Source organism: Equus caballus, chromosome 11, assembly GCF_041296265.1.
Source record: "Equus caballus isolate H_3958 breed thoroughbred chromosome 11, TB-T2T, whole genome shotgun sequence".
NCBI classification, from domain to species: domain Eukaryota; kingdom Metazoa; phylum Chordata; class Mammalia; order Perissodactyla; family Equidae; genus Equus; species Equus caballus.
Genome location: NC_091694.1, coordinates 35,298,408 through 35,324,483, shown reverse-complemented (window position 1 = coordinate 35,324,483; position 26,076 = coordinate 35,298,408). Strand labels below are relative to the sequence as shown.

At 34.9% G+C, this 26,076-nt stretch overlaps 1 protein-coding gene across 24 annotated transcripts in view; it reads left to right on the top strand.

Moving 5' to 3' along the window:
• The window catches only part of BCAS3 (BCAS3 microtubule associated cell migration factor), a 576,498-nt gene that overhangs the window by 111,059 nt on the left and 439,363 nt on the right, over positions 1–26,076 (top strand). For 4 of the 24 annotated variants that reach the window (XM_070227544.1, XM_023652953.2, XM_070227547.1 and 1 more), the window contains exon 1: positions 7,384–7,519. The exons of 16 other annotated variants lie outside the window; for them this stretch is intronic. The gene's annotated coding sequence lies outside the window, so the exon portion shown is untranslated. Of the gene's footprint in view, positions 1–7,354; positions 7,520–23,883; positions 24,045–26,076 lie in introns of those variants that run through there. 4 more of the 24 variants (XM_070227548.1, XM_070227545.1, XM_070227549.1 and 1 more) reach the window with 3 other exon arrangements.

The window sequence follows — 26,076 nt, the reverse complement described above, 5'->3', positions numbered from 1 at the left end:
TTGAAAACAGAAATTAGTGACAAATTTTATTAAAATGGGACCGTCTCTTCTGCCGTTTTACTACAATATATGTTTCATGTAGCTGCATTGCAAAGAGGTGCATTTTCCATGAGCTGCATCTAAGTCGTGTCACATGGTTCTGCCTGATTTTAATAGAATTCCTCGGGGAGCAAATCCACACCAATTTTTAAACCTTTATTTGGAAAGTAAGTGCTGAAATACCATTGTTAACAGGGAGTTGAGAGAATGTTCTCTCTCTTCTTGAATGTGTTTCGTGTGTTACTACTTTTCTTTGGGATCTTTATACCTAAGTTTTAGCTGGCAGGACATTCTTTCATGTACTGTTCAAGCAGATTTAGCTTTTGAGTAATTGAAACATGGTTGGTGCAAATTGAGATGCTAATGTTGTGGATATGTTATGTTAAAATATATTAAGAGACACGCCTGGTGTTGCAGTGGTTAAGTTCGTGCGCTCCACTTTGGCAGCCCAGAAACTTTTGTGGGTTTGGGCCCCAAGTGTGTACTTACGCACTGCTCATCATACTGTGCTGTGGTGGCATCCCACATACAAAACAGAGAAAGATTGCCACAGATCAGATGTTAGCTCAGGGCCAATCTTCCTCACCAAAAAATATATATAAATTAATTACAACTGTTTATTTCTACTTTTGTTAATGTGACTACTAGAAAATTTAAAATTACACGTATAGCTCACTTTATCTTTTTTTTTTTTTTTTTTTTGCTGAGGAAGAGTCTCTTGAGCTAATATCTGTTGCCAATTTTCCTCTTTTTCTGTGAGCAAGATTGGCCCTGAGCTAATGTCTGTGCCAGTCTTCCTCTATTTTGTATATGGGTTGCTGCCACAGCATGGCTACTGCCCGGTGGTGTAGGTCCGCACCTGGGAACTGAATTCAGGCCTCCAAAGTGGAGTGCACTGAATTTAACCACTAGGCATGGGGCCTGCCCCAGCTTAATTTGTCTTTTCATTGAACTGTGTTGCTCTAACCCTGCTTTGGGCTACAGGTATACATTTGGACTCTTTCTGAATACCCGTGTGTGGAAAGCCATCACAATTTCTTGTTACATGTTTAGATCTATAGATTCATCTTTCCTGAGCTATTAGCCAGGAAATTTTACAGGAGTTCCTGGAAACCTGACGTAAGGAAAGATCGCCAGAGGATAGTAGTCTGTTATGTATAGTTGAAGAAAGAAGCCTTCAAAACAATCTTGACATTATGATGTTCTGGATGATTTGGGGCCTTTTGTAGGATTTCTACAACAGGAACTCTATCTATTGTGATGTTTATGTTTAATGGATCTGGTTTTCATTTTGTGTTCTATAATTTTCTTGCTATATGCTTTTAGCCTAAGGTTGGTACTCTGTAATATTCATTGAGACTCCTGAAACCATGGAAAGAAGTATAGAATAATGGAAAGAACAAAGATTTTGGAGTTGTATAGACCTAGATATGAGTTATTGGCTGTATGAACTAGAGTAAATTATTGAACACTTTCTTATTTGGCAAGTGGTGCCCATATACAGCTACTGTTCTCAGTTCTTGTGAAGATTAGATAAGGGAATGTTTGCAAGTATTTAGTACAGTGTCAGACCCATATTAGGCACACCTCATATTATTTAGGCCAGAAAGATATGAAGGGTAGCCAGGGAACACTCTTCACCAGGAACTTCTTTTCATATATATATATATATATATATATATATATATATGAAGAACAAATATATACATAAACATATATTTATAAAAAAATATGTATATAAAACATGCTTTTTGAAAGCTTTGCCTGTATGACTGTTGGAGAAATGTGGCTGGACCCAAGTTACCCAGTGCTTGTGCTTCACGTCCTAGCCCAGTACTGTATCTAGTTGTATCTCTAATGAATAGGGGGCCCTTTACTTTCATTGGAAAATGGTAATTTGCTTATATTCCCCAAAGAAGCTCATGTTATATTTATATATTTATATCTTATTGAGGTATAATTGAAACATGGCAAACTGCACATATTTAAAGTGTACAGTATGATACATTTTGACATATGTATGTACCCATGAAACCATCACTCCAATCAAGATAATGAGCATATCCATCACCCACAATAGTTTTCTCATGCCCCTTTATAATGCATCCCTTCTGCCCCCCCGGTGCTCAGTAGAAGCACATTTCTCTGTAATAAGACTGAGTATCAGTGAGGTCTTTTTTTGGGAGATACTTTGCTGTCATGTAGTTAAAGGTAACTTTAGTATATAGTTAAAAACATAAAGGTGGGAGTTGAATTCAAAGTTGTATTTTCTTCTGCTGTATGTCTTAAAGGCCTTTAGAAAGTAAAACTTTCCATGTAGAATCAGTTCATAAAACTACTAAAGTGCTTGCAGTTTCTCTGTATAATCATTTCAAAACAACAGTTTTTTCAGCCACCAAAAGGATGCAGTCTTGACATATAAATAGAAAACAGATTGAGTTTTTGGCTGATATTACTATACCGGTTTAAATGTTGGTTCAGTCAACTTCAGGCTTAGATTACAAGATTTGCAAATTAAAGGAAAACCAAAAGGAAAAGAACATCTGCATAGACTCTGACTTTGTGGAATTCCATACAGGCATGCTTACTTTATTTCTGATGGAACAGGGCGTATGCATAGTGAATAAGCCTTGAAAAGAGATCACTGTAGTGTTGTGATTATCCTAAAAACAAAATTGATGATGAAAATTAAGTAATTCATTATGGAGAACCATGACAGTTTCCAAATCAAGTATTATTCTACAATTTTCAGGGGAAAATATTGTGTTTGTTGCAGCTATATGGTATTTAGCCAGAATAAAATCTTGCTAAATCTCACTAATTGTGTTACTTGTTGACTTTCTTGAATCAAAGTAGTGGGATTTGAGAAAGGTAATTTGCTTTAACTCAGACTTAAATGTATCGTAATCAAAGACTATGTCAGTATAATTGACAGTAAACTATGACGTTCTTCAGTGCAATGTAAGGATTCCTTGCTTGCCAGTGGATAAATTATGCCCTGTGTGTATGATTTAAAAGTTTTTGCTATAGATTACCTATGCTGCCATCTCAAGGAAATGCTTTAACTGCCCCCACCCCCTCCGTATTTTAAGAAGGAAGTTTAGATTCTTTCAAGAAATATTTATGGGTATCTACTACATTTCAGCTACTCTGATAGTACCCGGGAATTCAGCAATAATCAATCCAAGGCGGTTGTTTTTAACTGAGGGGGAGAAGGGAGGGGTGATTTTGACTCACAGGGGACACTTGACAGTGCCTGGGGACAAATTTGGTTGTCACAACTTGGGGTGGGAAGGTGCCAGTGGTATCTAGTGGGTAGAGTCAAGGATACTGCTAAACATCCTATAATGTATAGACTAGTCAGCCACCGACAGCAAAGAATTATCCAGCTTATAATGTCATTAGGGCCGAGGCTGAGACACTCGGATATAAGGAGACAAAAATTTATGCACTGATTGAGCTGGCGTTCTAGTGTGGATAGAGAAACTAATAAGTAAAATGTTATAGTATGGTGATAAGTGATAAGTAAAAAATACTAGAGAAGGTGGTTAGATAATTTTGGACAGGGCAGTGTTACATGTTATTGATGGCTCTTTGGATAACTTGCTGTGTGGGCTACTGTGATAGTGCTGATTCACATCAGCATCACCTGTGGACGTGAGTACATTTTTTTGGTGTACATTTCTATAGCTAGGAGTGGAATTGCTAGGTGATAAGTTATGCTTTGTTAGATATTACCAAGAAGTTTTCTAAAGTGTTGTACCAGTTTACCTTCCTACCAGTAGTCCATAAGGTGGAACATAAGGTTGCAGTGCTTCCTGTGAAAACTTGGCATTGATAGTCCTCAGTTTAGCCATTCTGGTGGGTTTGCATGGGTATCTTATGTGGTTTAAATTTGCATTTTACTGATAACTAATGAATTTGAATACTTTTCCATATGTTTGTTAACTATTTCAATATTCTCTGAAATGCCTGTCCAAGTCTCTTGCATGGTTTTCTTTTGTGTTATGTCTTTTTCTTGTTCATTTGTTGGAGTCCTTTTATTTTTTTATTTTTATTCATTTTTTTTTGAGGAAGATTAGCCCTGAGCTAACATCCGCTGCCAACCCTCCTCTTTTTGGTGAGGAAGACTGGCCCTGGGCTAACATCCGTGCCCATCTTCCTCTACTTTGTATGTGGAATGCCTACCACAGCATGGCTTGCCAAGCGGTGCCATGTCCGCACCCGGGATCCGAACCGGCAAACCCCGGGCCACTGAAGTGGAATGTGCACACTTAACCACTGAGCCACCAGGCTGGCCCCTGTTGGTGTCCTTTTAATGTGAGCTCCCTATCTGTGCTTTTATGATTAGTGCTTTTTACTTACTATTTACCCTAAGGTCATGAAGCTGATTCCAAAATGTATATGGTTATCAATACAGAGGTCCTAGAATAGCCAAGATAGTTTTGAAGAACAAAGTTAGTTGGGTTACTCCACTTGAAAGGGACTTATGAAGTGACAGTAAATAGGTTGCATTGGTGTAAGGAGAGACCATTAGATTAGTGGAACACAGAGAGAGTCTAGAAACAGATTCATGTATTTTTATGATAAAGATGGCACTACAGTACAGAGGGGATTCACATATGGTTCTGGGTCATTTAGATATTTATATGAAAAATGAAGAAACTTGTCTCCTATGTCATGCCATGCAAAAATCAACTTGAGATGTATGATAGACCTAAATGTGAGAGAAAAAAACAAAATATTTTATATATTTATCTATTTATTTTTATTATTTTACTGAGGTCATAACAGTTTATAACATTGTGAAATTTCACGTGTAGATTATTATTTGTCTGTCACCATATATATGTGCCCCTTTACCCCTTATGCCCAGCCCCCACTCCCTTACTCTCTGGTACCCACTAATCTCTTCTCTTTGTCCATGTGTTAAAAAAACAACAAAATATTTTGAAGATAAAGAAAATATGTTCATGACTTTAAGGTAGGCAGATATACTCTAAACAGAGCGTAATATGAGCTGACCATAAAGGAAAAGATTTCTATTCTTTTGGTTTGAATATTATATAGAAAATTTCTTCATTTAGTGGTATATCACTTATATATGGTAGCCTGTTATGAAAATGCAATGAAAAGCTAGGACTTTATTATTCCATGAACCTTTATTTAGTGTCAGTATGTGGAGTTATCATATAATTAGAACAATATAGTAAATGTGTGTCATTTCCTATGTTAATGATACCTTGGGCTCCTAAGGTTGCATTAGACAATTGAGATTTGAAATCTTGGGTTTGTTTTTTCTCCGTTTACAGTCACTTAAAAAAATTCCTTTGATTAATTTTTCTTCCTAGTATTCCAATTATTGAACACCTTTAAGTAGCATTTCTTTTGTTTGAGAAGTGTGAATCCAAATGTAATGATACAAAACATGTCGTTGCACAAGTCCATGGAGAACTAACCTGAAAGGTGGCAGAAATCCTCAGTGCCATCCAGATCAGGAGGTGGAAAAAGGACAGATAGGAAGAAGTCCTGGATGGTTACTTTGTGGGGAAAGTCATGCTAAGTGAAATGTTAGAGGAAATTTGTTGATTTTTTTCATGCTGTATTCTGTGCAGGATGGTGCAGAGGGCCACAATTTTCTTGTTTCTTTCTACCTGTAAAACTGTTAGTTACCTGAAGATGTGGAGGATCTAGTGCTTCAAGAGAATTTGTAAAGACATAGAAAAACTCCTTTTTGGACTTAGACTTTGCTGAAAAACTTGAAAAAATTACCAATGATTTGAAGTATTTTTATGTTTATAAACAGGTTATTATTATTTAAAAAATAAACTTTCTGGCCTCCATAAGGTAGTTGTCACGACCAATATAGTAGAGGCAAAATTTTATTTTTGTTGTTGTTTTTTTAAAAAAAAGTGTTTTAAATGTGTTATATCTTAATGTTAACTGATTTTATCCTTTGTTAGCAACAATTTTTTTAATGAGTGGCTCTTCTTGGCATTCCGATAGTTTTATTAACGTCTTGTTTTACTAAACACAATATCCAAAGAAGGTTAAAACAGTTATTGTGAGATAACTGGCATGTTGATCGGAGCCTCTGGGTGTGGATGTGGGTGTGGGTGAATGTGCTTGTGAAGAGGAATGAAGAAAGGGATGCAGAGCAAGAGACAGTACTTTAGTGCCCCTTTGGAGTTTTTTTTTTTCCTTTCGAAAACTTAAAAGTGCTTAGACTTAGAACGTGTGGTATATTTAGGTATTACCACTTATCTAAATGTAGCAGTTCATATTTCTCCCTGTGGAAACAATGAAATATAATAAATTTGTATGTTTTAATGTAACATTTCCTGTTTTAAGTGCTGTTTTCTTATTAGTCTTTTTCATTTCCTTGAAAAATTTCAAAGAACGCATTCTGAATGCATTTTGTCTGTCCATTTTGTCCATGCACCTTTCTCAAAGAAGGACATAAAACATAAGTTTATGATGACCAGAGAGCTTGTTGAACACAGCTGCACTGCATACTTCTGTGAGTCACTTGTCAAATGAAGAAGCGATATAGGAAAAATGATAATGCAGCCCTCCGCTCTTAAAGACAAAACTGGTGCGATCCCGGCCGTTTTAAATTATTAAACACTATAAACACTATAATGTTAATTAGAAGAGGAACAGACTCTACAAAGATAAATGTGTTTTCAATATGATTCTTAGGGAGGGTACAGTAGAAACCAGTGAATAGAAAGGAAATTTATTTCTGGCAGGACTCTAGACAGGGAACTGTGGCTGAACTTTTTACCCTAATTACCTCCTGCTAATGCCTGAAGCGGTCTGGAATCAAAGTGCTGCTTCGGGCCCTGGAAATTCTCTGATGTGGCAAACGTTTGTTGTGTGAGGAGGGTTTCTTAAGAAAAAGCAGAATATTGTGACAGGATTTTTAAAAAATTTCTCAGTTACCACCCACCTCACTTGTTGCCTACAAAAATAGAGTAATTGTTTGCATCTGTGTGTGCTTTTTTCCCCTTAAGAAATAACTGTTATAAATCAATGTGACATAGATCCAGTGAAGTGAGGCTTGCCCGAGGTAGGCTTTTTTTTTTTTTTTTTAAGTTTTTCCTTTATTTTAAAATTTGTGTTCAAAATGTAAAGAACTTGTTTTCGCTGTGTGAGAAGAAACATTCTATCTATTTCTTAGGAGAATTTGGATCTTAAACTCTGCTTTTCAAAATGTAGTCTAACCACTTTCGTAGTATCAAACCGATAGCTATTAAATTGCTTAATCCTGGAAGTAGAAATGGGAAATTCCAGTTTCCATTTTTAGCTCTCCATCCGACTGGGACCAGAACCTTAGAGACATTTCCCTTTAATTTCTCTGAAACTTTACATCATTCCGTTTATCTGTCACAAAATCTCTGGCTTCTTGTACACATTTTTGAAATGAAAAGAATACATTTTGTGAGAACCACCTGCTTTTCATCTTTTGCCTGTAAAAGTAAGTGTTTCTTTACTATATATAGGATAAATAAATTGACCTTACATTTTGCATATTCTAAGACATTCCAAACTTCCATTAGTCTGCCCTTGTGTCATATGAACTTCTGAGCTAACTTGTGTCTCCACCTCCAGCCCTTTACCAATCTTGCTAAATATCTTTTAGATAATTCTTGAAGAGCACTAATTACACTGTTGTTTTGTAATGCAAATAAGTTCATAGTTTCTTTTGGGTAGAAATTTATTTTGGCAGTATTTTATTTAGGTAGTGTATAGAAATAACTTTAATTTTTAAAGGTAATATGTTATTGGTTTTCTTGATCCTGGCAATAGAGTTTTTATTCCTCATAGTGCGATCTAAATTTCTTATAAGGTTGTGTCAGAAATTCGCATCTTGGTGTAGTTAAATTGTGGTTACAGATTGCTTCAATATAACCTTAATATTTTGCGTTTTGTATAGATATACTTTCGCATTGCATCTGTGACTATTCATATAGTAGTTTTATTTGTGAATTGTGAATGAGGTTTATTTCCTTGAATAACCAGTTTCAAAATTATGTTACAAACAATTTATTTTTATTTTGTTCAATACATATGTTTATACAAACTGTTTAATACTTGGAAGGCAAGTATACGTTTTCACTCGTAATTTATTGTTTCAATATTATGAATTTCCATATTGGACGTAATATATGTATTTTATACCTTTACTTTGTCCTTTGATTTCTCTTGATTATTTTCCTCCCTATTCCACCTACCTTCATAAGAGCAGCCACATAAGAAAAACATCTTTCTTCTAACAACTATGAAAAGTAATCTTTTATGGTAATAATAACTGTTAAAACTAGAAAACTACTTATGCTTTAACCATATGTATATCTTTAGGCATTTGGTGCTGTTGCAGTTTAATTTATACTTCACTATAAAGTAACTTTTGAATGTAAAGAGAAGTATTTAAAGTCTCATCTGCTTTTTTTTTCTAAATCTGATACCACAGGAAAGGAAATGATAATGATAATGATGTGGCTTTATCACACATTGCAGAATGTAAAAACATTTAGTAAACTGAATGTAATTATTCATCTCAACTTTCAGATGTACTCCATGGTGTACAAATAATGATTTTCTTGTACTTTAATAAGTCAAATTAGAAGAATTGATTGAGAATATATATTTAGTTATCCTCTAAAAAAATAAGCAAATATGCAGATTTTCTGTTGTCATTTCAATTATTGAGAAGGGCAATAATAAAAGTAATAGATTTTTACACATATCCTTTTCTAAAACAGCTCCTGGTCCATTTTGGTATTCCTTGACTTTGAGAAGTAGATTTCATATAATGTGAACTTCAGCTTTCCTACATTTCTCAGTGTGTCTCAAATGCTGTGATGATCTGTTGTTTTCTTTAACATGTTTAATAAGTTACTTTGTACTGATTTTATACATATACTCAAACTTCATACACATTGATAAAGGTTTTAGGATAACACTGGAGTGATAAAAACATGTATGCTTTTCCACAGTGTAGTGTATTTGGCTTCTCTGCTTGCTTGGCAGAAGTTGGTGTAATTAACATCGTTTTTGAATTGAACCAGACTTTAATGTTCTCATTTCAAGTATCTCATCTTTTTCAGTTAAACCATGGTTATACATATCTGTTGATATGTAAAATGATTCTGTATATATTTTGTTTATCACAGCAGATAAGCAGTTCTAAATTAACTTGCTTTTTAGGGAAATAAATCCAAGCAACATTTGGCTTTGTTTTGTTGGAGTGTTATTGCTTCTACCATAAACAACATGTGAATTTTCCTTAGTATATTCTTTTGCTATTCCAAGTTTCCTTATAATATGACTCAAGATCAACTGTATATGTTTTATAGGGAACTTTATTTATGATGTATTTCTTAATCATTAAGTACAGTTTCATTTTAAACTTGTTTTTTTGCCTCTGTTCTTCTGCATCCCTCTGACAATGGTTTCCCTTATTTTGGAGGAAAATGTTGTCCATGAAAAGGAAGTGATGAAAAAGAAGTTACAATAGAAATTTCCATAGACTCACTAAATTCATATATCTTCCAAAATTCTAAAACTGTGAACAATTTATTAACATTTCTGCTATGTCAATAAGAACTCATTTTTTTTTTGGCGTAGGGATTTACACAGTGAGATTTTAGTATCCTGAATTATTACTTTCAAAGAATCTACTAGTATAACAGTTACAGTATAGTTATGACTAATTACTGTTTCCACTCTGTGAATACCAAAGGCAGGTTTGTTAGATTCCTCTTTGAGTATTTGGAAACCTGATGCTTAGTGAAGGGAAGCTTGCAGCTTTCAATCTTTGTTCTCTTTTATGTATGTAAATCACTTTCCTAATCAATCAGTAAATGAATATCAGCAACTGAAGATATTAAATATTCAGCATTTGAAATCTTTGCTTTTGATAAAAGCATTTGCCCATATTTTATTGCTGAATATTAAAAAAATTTTTTAATGAGTCAAGTATTTATAGAGAAGCTTTTCTCTATAAAATTTTACATATATCCTATGATCATCATAAGGGTTAATAGATGTAAAGTCTTTATAATAATGGCTGGTATTTATGAAATGCACAATAGTCATGATTCTCTTGATGAAAGTATAGATTATTCAGCAGCCACAGACATGGACTTATTAGAAAAGTAACATTCAGAAAAAGATAGAATGTCAAGCATTTTCATATCTTTTTTAGAAATGGAATTTTGCCCAGTAGTCTTTAATTCTTTTTTTAAAATTGACTTTATTTTTTAGAGTAGTTTTAGATTCACAGCAAAGTTGAGTGAAAGCCACAGAGGTTTTCCATTTACTCTCTTCCCCCATACATGCATATCCTTCGCCACTATCAATATCCACCACCAGAGGGGTACATTTGTTACACTTGAACCTACATTGACACATTATCATCTCCCAAAGTCCATAGTTTATATTAGGTTTCACTCATGGTGTTGTACATTCTAGGCGTTTGGACAAATGATCAATGACATGTATTTGCCATTATAGTATCTTAAAGAGTAGTTAATTGATAACAAGTAGTTAAGATTGATGAATTAATTCTTTTCTTAGTTCTTAACTTGATTCTTTTAACAAATAGTGCTACATTCAGCTTATAACGATAAGCCAGATGTAGTCTCTGCCCTCCAGAAACTTACATAGTTCTTTTGAGTGAAAGGGCTTATAAATCTGTGAAATATATAGATGATATTAACTAGATTTGTTTAGTTCCTTTGTTTGTATTCCTACATTAATAATGTTTTAACATCTCCAAATGATTTAAAAAAATACATGAAAAATTGTGAGGATTGGCAGACAATTACTTTCCTTGTTTGTTAGAATAAACTCAGTTTGTTTGTTTTAAATTCTATTGTCATTGTCTTTGGAAATGTTGGAATTTTGTTTTTCGTGCTTCTCCCCAAAGCCCCTCAGTACATAGTTGTATACTCTGTTGTGAGTGCCTCTGGTTGTGCTATGAGGGATGCAGCCTCAGCATGGCTTGATGAGCGGTGCCATGTCTGTGCCCAGGATCCAAACTGGCAAACCCTGGGCTGCCGAAATGGAGCTCATGAACCCAACCACTCAGCCATGGGGCCGGCCCCAGAATTTTTTTTTTTTACATTTTTAATTTTTTTTTCTTAAGATTGGCACTTGACCTAACAATGATGCCAATCTTTTTTTTTTTTTTTCCTGCTTTTCCTCCCCAAATCCCCCTAGTGTATAGTTGTATATTTTATTTAGTTGTGAGTCCTTCTTGTTGTGGCATGTGGGATGCTGCCTCAACATGGCCTGATGAGCGGTGCCAGGTCTGCGCCTAGGATCTGAACCTGTGAAACCCTGGGCTGCTGAATTGGAGCGCACGAACTGAACCATGTGGCCACGTGCCCGGCCCCAGAAATTTTTTAATAATGTGGATCATTAATGTCATTTACAAATGTCTTATATGTATATTATTATGAATTGTCATGCATTATTTTTGGATGGAGTTATGTCCTTGTAGTAGCTTTAAAATAAAATGTTTCCTGTGTGTTAGGGTTTTAGTTATGATAACCTCAGCATAGTTATGTACTGCTTCAAGTTAGGTAATGTAGAAAAGTAATTAGAACTTGTTTCACTTATACCTCTTTAGTCTAATTAAAACCAGTTGGGAGGTTTTAAAATGTCATAATTCTTATTGATGTTTGTTGATTTACTTAATTGGGGAGAGCAGATACCTGGATTCTTAATTTGGGAGATATATTTGACAGGCTGACAAACTTGTACTTAATGTTATTGGGAAATGAGACTTGATAATTTCTTGGAGACTTGGAAGATTTTGCTGTATTCTCAAATGATTGTTCTTGAACTTTGTTTTCCTTTTATTTAGTAGAAATTTTACTTTTCTTAGCAGACATCAGAAAAGTTAAACTTAGATTTGGATGGTAAAGCTCATATTAGTAGGTATGTATTTAATAAATAGATCTAACAAAGGATTGGAAACTAGCTGTTCCAAATATTCATAACTTTATTTAAGCCCTTTTATATTCAGCAGATTACCGTGCCTCCTACTTGACTAGAACTTTAATCCAATCTATTTTGGAATTGCCATAGATTCTTTCTTCTCTACCTCCAAACTTACCTATACCTATATTACAAGAGAATACCTACTCATGTGTAATGGTTCTGATCACCTAACATTTATTTCTTTAGGAGTGATGATGGGCAAGAATATGTTCTTTCTTGAATATCTTCAATCTTTTTTAAAAAAAAAATGACCGTTCACATATGTGTTTCAAAGTATATGAATTTTCAAAATACATGAAACAATATTACAGCTGAAAGGAAATTAGAGAAGTCAACAATTAAAGTTAATTAACACTCCTCTTTTAGTAACTGATAGAACGAGGAGATAGAAAATCAGTCAGAATATAGAAGACGTGAACTACTATATCAAATTTTTTTTTTTTTTGAGGAAGATTAGCCCTGAGCTAACATCTGCTGCTAATCCTCCTCTTTTTGCTGAGGAAGACTGGCCCTGAGCTAACATCTGTGCCCATCTTCTTCTGCTTTATATGTGGGACACCTACTGCAGCATAGCTTGCCAAGCTGTGCCGTGTCTGCACCCAGGATCTGAACCAGCGAACCCCAGGCCGCCAAAGCAGAACGTGTGAACTTAACCACTGTGCCACCGGGCCAGCCCCTACTGTATCAATTTGACTCAACTAATATTTATAGAATATTATATCCACATACTTTTAAGTGCACATAGGACATTCACCAAGACTGATCATGTGTTGAGTGATAAAGCAAGTCTCAGTAATAGAGTATGTTTTATAACCACAATGCAATTAAATTAGAAATCAATAACAGCCAACTCTCTGGATAATCTGTGCAATCTTTGGAAATGGGTCAAGCAGAAATCATGAGAAAAAAGAACAGATTTTTAACTGAATGATTAAAAAACCCCCACATGTCAAAAATTTAGGATACAGCCAAAGCAGAGACAGAGTGATATTTATAGCACTAAATGTTCACATTTGAAAAGAAGAAAGATCTAAAAACTTTCACCTTAAGAATCTAAAATAGAGGAGCACGTTTACTTAAAATAAGAAAAAGAAAGAAAATAACGAATGGAAATCAGTGAAAGAAAATAGACAAACAAGAGAGAAAATCAATTAAGACAAAAGCTGGTTCTTTGAAAACATCAATAAAATTGATAACCCTTTAGTGAGACTGATCAGGAAAAACAGAAGACACAAATTACCAATATCAATACTGAATGAAGGAGCATCACTACAGATCTTATGGTCATGAAAGGATAGTAGGCAATATTATGAACAACTTTATCTTTGAAAAACTTACGTGAATCGAACAAATGGAAAACCTAGCTCAGTGACAAGTAATTGGTAAGTGAAGAATAATCAGAATAATGTTGCGGGGCTGGCCTGGTGGCGCAGTGGTTAAGTTTGCACGTTCTACTTCCTGGCAGCCCAGGGTTTGCCAGTTCAGATCCCGGGTGTGGACATGGCGCTGCTTGGCACGCCATGCTGTGGTAGCCGTCCCACATTTAAAGTAGAGGAAGATGGGCACTGATGTTAGCTCAGAGCCAGTCTTCCTCAGCAAAAAAGAGGAGGACTGGCAGTAGTTAGCTCAAGGCTAAACTTCATCAAAAAAACAACACAAAAAAAAAGAATAATGTTGCTATGGAGCAGTTGAAAATTGTAAACAGATATTTCACAATTATATAATTTAGTAAACTAATTTTCTCTAGGAAAGAAGAGCACAAAACATAAATACAAGAAGTCAGGAGGATAGGGTGAGATAGTGAGAGATATGACCTATAGAAAGAAATAGAAGGGGGAAAAGCCCCCAGAAATTGACAACAGAATTGATGAAGAAATTGGAAGTCACAGAGGGGAGAAGAGATAGGAAACTGAATAAAATGAGAGATAGCTTAAATAAAATGGGAAGAATTAGAAAACTCGCATAGTTCCCAAATAAAAGAAGCAAAATAATGCAATGGAGGAAATGTCAAATATCAGAATGGTTAATCCCAAGTTCCTATATTTCAGAAACTTGGGCCCACCTCATATTCCCCTACAACAACTGAAGCAAGATGCATGAGGGGGCCAGCCCTGTGGCGGAGTGGTTAAGTTCACGGGTTCTGCTTTGGAGGCCCAGGATTTCGCCAGTTCAAATCCTGGGCACGGTTATGGCACCGCTCATCAAGCCATGCTGAGGCGGCATCCCACATACCACAACTAGAAGGACCCACAACTAAGAATGTACAACTATGTCCTGGGCAGCTTTGGGGAGAAAAAGGAAAAAAATAAAATCTTTAAAAAAAAACATGACCCATGAGAAAGACACACTAATGCAGCCCAAATACACTAGAAATCAATAACTAAATCAGGGGTCAGTAAAGTTTTTCTTTTGCCAGATAGGAAATGTTGTAAAGCTCATCGGACCATATGGTCTCTGGCAGCTACTCAACTCAGTGGTAGAAAATAAAAAGAAAGAAATGGGTGTGGCTGTGTTCCAATGAAACTAGCAGTGGGGGTTGGATTTGGGACATAGTTTACATGTATGTATCTCTACTTTACATGTATCTCTACTATACACTGTATACTTTGAAAATTTTTCCTAAATAAAATTTAAGTGCTGTACTTATGAATGGTTTTTAGTGGACAGAGACTGTGTAGGCATAGTGGAAAATAGTATCGTACATATATAAGTTATATATATGTTTACATTATTCATATTTGGATATATGAAGTAAACTGCAGACTTTTCTTCTTCCCTGTAACATCTCTTCCATAATTTGAATTTCCATTGCATTTCTTTTCATTGTGGTATAGTAAACATATTTTCTTTATTTTCTATTTTTTTTAAAAGAAACCAGCTAATTATTTTGAAATCTTCTTGAAGGCAGAGTATTTCTAACTCATCTTTGTATTTAATTGCAACTAATAGAAACTTATTTTTAAAAATACAATGTATTGTATTGTTGCCTGCCTCTCATCTAGTATGTGAGATGAGCATCCCTATTGAAGAACATCTGATTCCAGCCCCAATCCTAACATGACCTCCTATTTTTATGTGGAGATTTTACTTAGTGTCCTGCCTGGTTACCTCCCCATGTGAAAGCATCATTAATACTTTCTCAATTTGTGGGAGTGTTGGAAGGTTTAATTACCCAGTGTTTATTCAGAACCTTGTAGAAGAAAAATGTTATTATTTTCTAGGCACATCGCAAATTTAGCTTTTCTTATGGTTGCGTTTCCATTTTCTTTGCTCTTTCTTTTTAATTACTTAATAAAAAATGCAAGCAACTGGCTTTTGTTCTTTAGGAGCTGAATAAGAATACAAATAATGTAATACTATCAAAAATTTTCCTCTTATATTTAAAGGATTAGATTCAGTAACACATGTTGAAGGTTGTGCAGCTTTTTCCTATTTAAAAATAAATGTTTCCATGCTTCTTGCAATTTGTGGTAGATTTAAAATGTCTTTGCTATTTTGTATTTCACTTATATATGCACATTCTTGGAAAATGTCACTTTCTCAAATACTTTGTTCCGCTTTTCCTAATTTTGGTTCAATCTGTTAAATATCATGAATAAAAATAATAAAATTCTTTGTAAAGGAAAATAGTATTAATGTTTAAAATTTTCAAATCATAAAAGTCATATTTCACATTGCTTTAACATGATGCTCATTGTATTGCATTACAAAAAAACTATTTTGAAAACATAGTGCAGGGTAAGAAATGGCTATGATTCTAATAGAATACATGAATATAAAGAAAAAAACATACTGTTATAAAAATTAAAAGTAGACTCTGAGACTCAAAACTTAAGTATTTTTGATAGAGAGTTATAAACTTGTGTTTCGGAGTTTAATTTAATCCTGTATTATTTGTAATTCTTGTTTTCCATCGAAAATAAAAGATAGTGTTGCATCTACCTAATGCACCTCTTTTAGGTGGAGTTTAAATTTCAAAGATAAAGTATTAGGTCACCGTCATCATTCCTTCCTGCATTATTAAAAAAAGCCACACAGAACACTAAAGTACTCAACAGTCATACTAAGTCTTCACAAAAAGCCGAAGATACCTAGTTCATTTCTCATTTCTTAGATGCTGATAATCTATTTTTTGACATAGGAAAGTGATTGTTGATTCTTCCATGGAAAGATGTACTTCAACAGGAATACTTAACTGGACATGCTTAAAAATCTTATTTAATTCCTATTCCAATTCATGCTCCTTTTAGTAGTTCATTTGGCTAGGCTTCACTGTATTGTTAAGTTTTTCATTACATAATAATTGTTGGATCTGAAACAGACTCTCAGAGTATTTTCCCATGTTTACAACATGTATAGTATTATTTGTACATGAAATGATTCTGGAGTAGCGGATTGAGATTTCTGACAATCACTTCACCGTATGATGTGGTTATGTACGTTTGATCAAATCTTTTAACTGCGTAACCACAATTCATTAAGAACAAATTGCTGATATAACTTAGGAAAACTAAAATAACTTTTTGATTAACAGTACTTTAATGCTCAGTAGTTTTTCAGGTTTATATTTTGCAAACTGTCTCTATTGTCTTAATACAAGTAAGTTAGGATACCAACAGTTAGTGTGTTACAGAAGAACATGAGAAATAGAAGCCCACTCAGATTTGTTTCAGAATAGTTTATATTGGTAAAATTTTGTTGTTAAAAGTAGATTAGTTTAACATAATTGTCCATATACTACTTTAAGGAAAGAAATTAATTTGATAGATTAAAATAGTAAAGAGTAAATCATAATTTCAGTTACAATGCTGAAATTCAATCTTCAAATATAGTAAGTGAAAAGGCAACCTTATGTTATTTTGAAGTGGTAAATGGCAGAAGGGCTTGAAAATAATTTTAATGAAGCATAAAAAATATTGTAATATTTAAAAAATGTCTTTGTTTCCCAAAGTTTCATTCTGTGTTCTGTTCTCTTGGTTGCATACTTCCTATTCACTTCTTTATCAGCTTTTTCTATCAGTCTAGTTGAGTGTGTATACACAGATGCCTCACTGACTGTCGTTTAATAGTATCCCCATGTTCCTCAGACTGGATAATGATGTGAATTCATCATTAATGTATCGTGCAGGTATCTTCATTGTCCTGAAACTCCTCTGTGCTCTGCTTCTTCATCCCTCACTTTCCTTCTACCCCCTGGCAAGCACTGATCTTTTTTCTGTCTCCATAGGTTTGCCTTTTCCAGAATGTCATGTAGTTGGAACTTCATTCCTTTTTAAGGCCAAATAAAATTACATTTGTGTGTATACAGCAATTTGTTTATGCATTCATCAGTTGAGGGACATATGGGTTGTTTCCACTTTGTGGTTGTTATGAATAATACTAATATGAATGTTCATGTACATGTTTTCGTGTGGGCATATGTTTTCATTTATCGTGAGTATACACCTAGGAGTGGAATTGCTGGGTCATATGGTAATTCTATGTTTAGGTTTTTGAGAAGCCACCAAACTGTTTTCCACAGCGGCTGCTCCCTTTTACATTCCCACCACCAGTGGACCACGGTTCTACTTTCTCTATGTTCTTGCCAACACTCTCTCTTCTCTGTTTTATTATGACCACCTAGTAGGTGTGAAGTGGTATCTCATTGTGGTTTTGATATGCATTTCCCTAATGACTACTAATTTTGAGGATCTTTTCATATGTTTGTTGGCTATTTGTATATATTCTTTGGAGAAATATCTATTCACATCCTTTGCCTATTTTTCAGCTGGGTTGTTTGTTGTCTTGTTGAATATTAAGAGTTCTCAATATATTCTGGATATGAGGCCCTTATCTGATACATTATTTGCAAATATTTTCCCATATTTTTAGGTTGTCTTTTCACTTTTTTAATAATGCCCTTTGATGTATTTAATGTTGATGTAATCCAGTTTATCTATTTTTTCTTTTGTTGCTTGTACTTTTGCTGTCATATCTAAGAATATTGCCAGATCTAAGATCATGAAGATTTACCCCTATATTTTCTTCTAAGAGTTTTATGGTTTTACCTTTTATATTTAGGTCTTTAATCCATTTTGAGTTAATTTTTTTGAAGAAGAAGATTAGCCCTGAGCTAACATCTGCTGCCAATCCTCCTCTTTTTGCTGAGGAAGACTGGCCCTGAGCTAACATCTACACCCATCTTCCTCTACCTGATACCTGGGACGCCTGCCACAGCATGGCTTTTGCCAAGCGGTGCCATGTCCTCACCTGGGATCCAAACCAGTGAACCCTGGGCCACCGAGAAGCAGAACATGCGAACTTAACCGCTGTGCCACTGGTCTGCCCCCCGTTTTGAGTTAATTTTTATTTATTATGTAAGATAGGAGTCCAACTTCATTCTTTTGCATGTGGACTTCCAGTTTTCCCAGCACCATTTGTTGAAGACATTGTCCTTTTCCCACTGAATGGACTTGGCACCTTTTTCAAAGGTTAATTGATTGTAGATGTATGGGTTTATTTCTGGACTCTGACATCTGTTCCAGTGGTTATATGTCTAATGTTGTGTCAGTATCACAGTGTTTTGATTAATGTAGCTTTGTTGTAGTTTTGAAATCAGGAAATGTAAGTCCTCCAAGTTTTTTCTTTTTCAATCTTGTTTCCCTATTTGGGGTCTCTTGCAATTCCATTTACTTGTAGGTTGACGTTTCACTTCTGCAAAAAAGGCCCTTGGAATTTTGATAGAGATTGAATTGCTATTTAAATGAAACCAGTTTCCTACTTTCTCTTTTTGATTAATAATTGCTGGTTTATGAATGTTAATATTATACTGTGTGACTTTCCTGAATTTATCAGTTCTAGTACTATTTTTTAGATTCTCTTGGATTTCTATATATAGGATTATGTTGTCTGTGAATAGAGACAGTTTTACTACTTTTCCAATTTAGAAGCTTTTTATTTTTTTTTCTTGCCTAGTTGCTTTGGCTAGATCTTTCAATACACTGTTAAATAGTATTGACAGTGGGCATCCTTTTCTTGTTACTGATCTTAGGGGGAAAACATTCCATCTTTTGTCATCGACTATAATAGCTGTTTCATAAATTCTCTTTATCGTATTTGGCAATTCCCTTCTATTTTTAGTTTCCTGTGTGTTTTTATTATGAAAAGATGTTGAATTTTGGCAAATGCTTTTTCTGTATCAGTTGAGATGGTCTTTTTTCCCTCTTATTCTGTTAATGTGGTGTTAATTAAGAATTTATTTAATGCCACATATTTGTGATGTGGTGATTGTTTAAAAGGTTACTGTTTAATTCAACTTATTTCTGAATTTCCAATTTTCCTTCTGTTTTTTGATTCATAATTTCATTCCAGTTTGGTTTGAGAGATTGTTTTCATTGTTTTTAAATTTACTGAGACTTGTTTTGTGGCTAACAAATGGTGTATCCTGTAGAATGTTCCATGGGCACTTCAGGAGAACGTGTGTTCTGCTATTGTTGGGTAGTCTTCTGTAAGTCAGTTTAGTTGATTTATAGTGTTGATCTTAAACTGTGTTCATTTTCTTCATTCTTTTTTCATTTTGTTTCTCTGATGTATAATTTTAGTTTTCTTATTTTCAAGTTTGTGCATTCTTTCTTCTGCCTATTCTGATATTCAGATATGTTTTTGAAACCTTTAGTGCATTTTTCATTTTAGTTATTGTACTTTTTAGTTCTATTATTTCGATGTGATTCTTTTTTAATAGTTTCTAGGTCTTTATTGATACCCTCAATTTGTTAATTCATCTTTTTCCTGTAGTTTTTTTCTCTAGTGTCTTTTAGCTCTTTGAGCATATTTAAGACAATTTATCTAAATTCTTTGTATGGTAAGTCCAATGTCTGGGTTTCCTCAGTGTCAGTTTCTGTAGATTTATTTTTGTTTTATAAATGAGCTATACTTTCCTGTTTCTTTGTATCCTTGCAATTTTTTTGTTGAACAGTGAACATTTTAAATATTATAATGTGGCAGCTCTGAACATCAGATTGTCCCCCGTCCCCAAGGTGTGCTCTTTTTGCTTGTTGAGGCCTGCAGCCATACATTGTTGAATGACTTTTCCAAACTTTTTGTAAAGACTGTATTTGGTGTTTTGTGTGATTATTGAAATCTTTATTATCTCAGCAATCAGCCAGTGACCTGACAGAGATTTTCTTAAACACCAGGAACCAAAAAGAAAAGTTATAAAAATAACTTTTGCAAATTGGCTCTGAGCTGGGAGAGTCCTTGAGTGTTTGGTAATAACATCTACAACTCTGCCTTAGCCTTCATCTCTGGCTTGTGCAGAGTAAAGATTCAGCCAGAGGGGCCAGACCTGTGGCCAAGTGGTTAAGTTTGTGCGCTCCACTTTTGCAGCCCAGGGTTTCACTGGTTTGCATCGTGGGTGCGGACATGGCACCGCTCATCAGACCATGCTGAGGTGGGGTCCCACAAAGCACAACCAGAGGCACTCACAACTAGAGTATACAACTATGTACTGGGGGGGCTTTGGGGAGAAGAAGAAGGAGAAGGACAGGAGGGGGAGGGGAAGAAAGATTGGCAACAGATGTAAGCTCAGGTGCCAATCTTAAAAAAAAAAAAAAAAGACTCAGCCAGAGATGCAAAGTCACAGTTCTTTGTTGAGCAAATGCCTGGCTGTGGGTATGCATGTTGTATTCTTGATTCCCCAGTATATTATTCAATGTACACACAAACACACACATGTGATTTTCATTTCAATGAATTGACTTATGTGATTGTGGGGCTGGCAGGTAGGAAATAGGGTAGGCTGGTAGGCTGGAAACTGTCAGGCAGGGATTGATACTGCAGTCTTGAGGCAGAATTTCTTCAGTAATGTGTATTTTCATAAATTGAATCTCTGTGTTCAATTCTTTTTTGTCTGCTTTCTTCCATTTCATCTCTTTTATTCATTTACTCTTAATTCTGGAAATGTTTCTGAGATTTGTCCTATACTTCACAGATTCAATTTTCTGAATAAATGTTGGATTTCATTAAAATTAAATATTTCTGCTTTTCAAAAATACTGTCGAGAATGAGAATACAAGCCACCGATTGAGAGAAAACACTTGCAAAACACGTATCTGATAAAGGACTGTTATACAAAATATACAAAGAGCTTTTTTTAAAATTCAACAATAAGAAAATCAACAACCTGATTAAAAATTGGGCAAAAGACCTCACGCCAGACATGGTATACACATATCAAATAAGCATTTGAAAAAATTCTTCATATCATATGTCATCAGGGAAATTCAAGTTAAAAGAACAATGAGTGGGGCTGGCCTGGTGGCCAGGTGGTTAGGTTCACGTGCTCCGCTCCAACTACCCAGGGTTTCACCAGTTCGGATCCTGGGCGCAGACATGGCTCTGCTCATCAGGCCATGCTGAGGTGGCGTCCCACATGCCACAACTAGAAGGACCGCAACTAAAAATATGCAGCTATGTACTGGGGAGGAAAAGGAAAAATAAAATCGTTAAAAAACAAAACAACCACAAAAAACGAGATACCACTGTTTACCTATTAGAATGGCCAAAATCCAGAACACTGACAACATCAAATACTGGTGAGGATGTGGACCGATAGGAACTCTCTTTCATTTCTGGTGGGAATGCAAAATGGTAAAACTACTTTGGAAGACAGTTTGGCAGTTTCATACAAAAGTAAACATATTCTTCGCATACAATTCAGCAATTGCCCTGCTTTGTATTTACCCAAAGGAGTTGAAAACTTAACGTCTGCTCAAAAAACTGCATGAGTATTTATAGCATCCTTATTCATAATTGCTAGAATGTGGAAGGAACTAAGATATCCTTCAGTGGGCGAATAGACAAATAAACTGTGGTACATCTGGATAATGGAATATTATTGAGCACTAAAGTTAAATGAGCCATTAAGCCATGAAAAGAAATGGGTGAAACTTAAATGCATATTACCAAGTGAAGGAAGCCAGTCTGAAAAGGCTACATACTGTATGATTCCAACTATACAACATCCTGGAAAAGGCAAAACTATGGAGATAGTAAAAAGACCAGTGTTTGCCAAGGGTTAGCGGTGAAGGGGGGATGAATAGGCACATCGCACAGGATTGTTAGGGTAGTGAGACGATGCTGTATGATACTATAATGTTAGATACCTATCAATATAAATTTGTCCAGACCCATAGAATGTACAACACCAAGAGTGAGCCCTAATATAAACTATGGACTTTGGGTGATTATGATGTGTCATTGTAGGTTCATCGATTGTAGCAAACGTTCCCCTCTGGTGGGGGACGTTGATAATGGTGTAGAGTATGCATGAATGGGAGCAGGGGGTATATGGAAAATCTCTCTACCTTCTGCTCAGTTTTGCTGTGAACCTAAAACCACTCTAAAAAAATAAAGTATATTAAAAAAAATTTAAAATGTGATGAAAAGGATTACAGAGAAACTAAGAAATGCTGAAAATGGGCAACATATTTAGATGAAAATGTTTAATGTTTTCTTCTTGGTGTTTATCTTCTATGTTTATATTTTCAATATTTTTCCCCTTAAGAAATTCAATTTAACTGTTTTGTTTTTTAGTTCATAATTGCTTAATGTAGCTGTTTCATTTTCAGTGATGGAAGCTTTTTAAAAATTTTGCTCTTTAAATAGTCGTAGTCAGCCCTCTCCACTGAAGTGAATGAACTGTATAAATTCCATACCTTTGGCTGTGGGAGGACTTTTCCCTCCCTAATAAAAGCTTAATGAGTTCCTTTATGGGTGTAGGTCACATGTACAATAGGTAACAGTTCCGATACAAAATTTTTGAACATATGTCCTGGGTTACTCACTATTAAAGTTACTTAGGTAAAGAAAAGGTCAGTTAAGGAGAATTTGCATTCATTTCTATTTTATATTAATCATGAAAAGTACAAAAAAGCTTTATTCTATGCATGTTAATATCTATATATTAGAAAAACAAAGATGCCTGGGCACAATTTAGAGTTCTTTGACCAACCGTCTAATAATACAAATTGCTTCATTCCTGCTTTCCTTCCAACCTCTGGTGTTTGCTTGCTGTGGATTCAGTTTCATTCTAAATTGTGCTCTCAACATTTCTATGTGGAACTTTTTTCCCTTAAAGTATTAGGTTTATCTTAAAGTGAAGCTTTATGTTTAGATATCAGACGCAAACCTGTAAAAATGTTAACCCATTTGAGCTGTAGAAATCTAATGAGGACTCATTCTATATCCACCTTTCTTGTAGCACTGTTTGGTGTATACAGAGCAAAGTAAACGCTGGTTTCATGTCTGTATGTTTCAGTATAGCTCGCATCCTTTCTGTTAGGGGGCCTGCATGCTGCTGATGTCATGGAAAGCTTTCTCATCAGCCTACCCATGAGGAAAATTAAGATTGTCTTGCTGTGTCTCAGGGAAATGGTTACGGCTTTTAAAAAGAGAGAAAATAGAGAACAAAAGGATATGTCAGGCGTGTACACAACTGTGTTATTGGCAGATAGCGTGACTCCTTTATGAATGTGTGACTTTCTGAAAAGTGCTTATTTTAAAGAATTATCTTTTTCTGTTAGGCATTGAATAAGAGATTTTTTTCCATATATAAATAGAATTTTCAGTTCTACCAAGTCTTGTGCAGTCAACTCTCCACTGAGCCTTCATAGTATTTGTTTTGTCTACTTCTATTGAAGGCTTTCTTCAGGAAGAATCTCAGTTGTGACATTGTATGAATGCCAGTGAAATGATCAGAATTCAAGTTTCTAGTGTACTGTGGCTATAATGAGCTGCTAATTGAAGGTGACAAGCTGTTTTTTCCTTCCCAGTTGGTCTGGCAAAATGTTAGATTTCATTCGTTATTAACTCATTGCTTCTCAGCAGAGGACTGGATTAATTAGTTGGGAACATTAAGAAAAGAATTTTTGCCTTGTGTCAGTTTTGAGATTGAAGTTTGGCTTTTACTAGATTCTCCCCCACTTCCAGTTTTGCCAGTTGTATACAGTTGTGTAAGTACCCACCATAATTAAGACACCGCCGCATTTCCATCGCCCGCGAAATTTCTCATGCGCATGCTATAGATTCCCTTCTTCTCTGGCCCCTGGCAACCACTAATCTGCTTCCTGTTATTATAGTTTTGCCTTTCTAGCTTTTGCATTGAAAGAGACTCATACAGTATGTAGACCTTTATGTTTGGGCTTTTTTTCTACTTCATAATGGTTTTGAGATTCATCTATTTTGTTGTGTGGATAATTTGTCCTTTTAAATTGCTGAATAATATTCCGTTGCATCAATATATCACAATATGTTTGTCTATTCTCCTCTTGATCAATATTTAACTGTTTTTATTATTATGAATAACAAATTACCTAGGTGAAGAGTATGTTTAATTTATAAAAGCTGATAAACTATTTTTCAAAGTAACTGTATCATTTTGCATTCCCAACAGCTATGTATGTGAGTTTCAGTTACTTTGCGTTCTTGTATTACCAGTCTTTTAAATTTTAGCCATTCTGGTGAATGTAGTGGTATGCCTTAGTGGTTTTATTATGGTGATTAGTGACGTTTAATATCTATTCAAGTACTTAGTTGTTATCTCTACATCTTTCCTGGTGAAGTGTCTTTTAAAATATTATGGCTATTTAAAAAATACGTTGTGTGTATCATTATTATTGAGTGATAGGATTTCTTTTTATATTCTGGGTACGAACCCTTTGTCAGATATCTTTTGAAACTGTTTTCTTGTAATATGGGGCTTGCTTTTTCATTTTTTTACCTCTGTATTAAAAAGTAAAAGTTTTAAATTTTGGTGAATTCTGTGTTGTCAGTTATATCTATTCATTCATGCCTTTCCCTGTTTAAGAAATAGATTTTTCTGCTATATTTTCTTCTAGAAGCTGTATAGTTTTGGTTCTTATGTTTTTAGATCTATGAATTATTTTGAGTTAACTTTTATATATAATATAAATTACAGGAAAACTTAATTTTTTCCATGCAAATATCTAGTTCTTTTAGCAATATTTGGTCAAAAGACTGTCCTTTCATCGTTTAATTCTGTGACATCTTTGCTGAAAATCAGTTGGCTATATGTGTGAGTTTGTTTACGGAGTCTGTGTTCTGTTCCCTTGATCTATGTATCTATGCTCAGACAATCATACTATCTTTTTAAAAAATTGAGATGTAGTTGATGCATGACATTATATTAGTTTCAGGTGTACAACATAATGATTTGATATTTGTATGTATTGCAGAGTAATCACCACAATAAGTCTGGTTAACATCCATCCCTACACCCACACATAGTTACAATTTTTTTTCTTGTGATGAGAACTTTTGAGCTCTCTCTTAGTAACTTTTAAATATATAATACAGTATTGTTAACTATAGTCACCATGCTGTACATTACATCCCCAAGACTTACTCATCTTATAGCTGGGCATTTGTACCTTTGACCACCCTCACCATGTCACTTACCTCCCACCCCCTACTTCTCACAGTTATCAATCTGTTCTCTGTATCTATGAATTCAGTTTTTAAAAAAATTCCACATATAAATGACATCATACAGTATTTGTCTTTCTCTGTCTGGCTTATTTCACTCAGTATAATGCCCTCAAGGTCTATCCTTATTGTCCCAAGTGGCAAGATTTCCTTCTTTTTTATGGCTGAATAATGTTTCATTGTATATGTGTGTGTGTGTGTATGTGTCACAGTTTCTTTTTTTACTTCTTCTTCTTCTCCTCCCCAAAGACCCCAGTACATAGTTGTATATTTTAGTTGTAGATCTTTCTAGTTCTATGTGGGATGCCACCTCACCATGGCTTGACGAGCAGTGCTGGGTCTGGACCCAAGATCCAAACCAGTGAAACTCTGGGCTACCGAAGTGGAGTGCGTGAACTTAACTACTTGGCCATGAGGCTGGCCCCCACATTTTCTTTATCCATTCATCTGTTGATGAACAGTTAGGTTGCTTCCATGTCTTGGCTATTGTAAATAATGCTGCAATCAACATGGTAGTGCATAAATCTTTTTTGAGTTGGT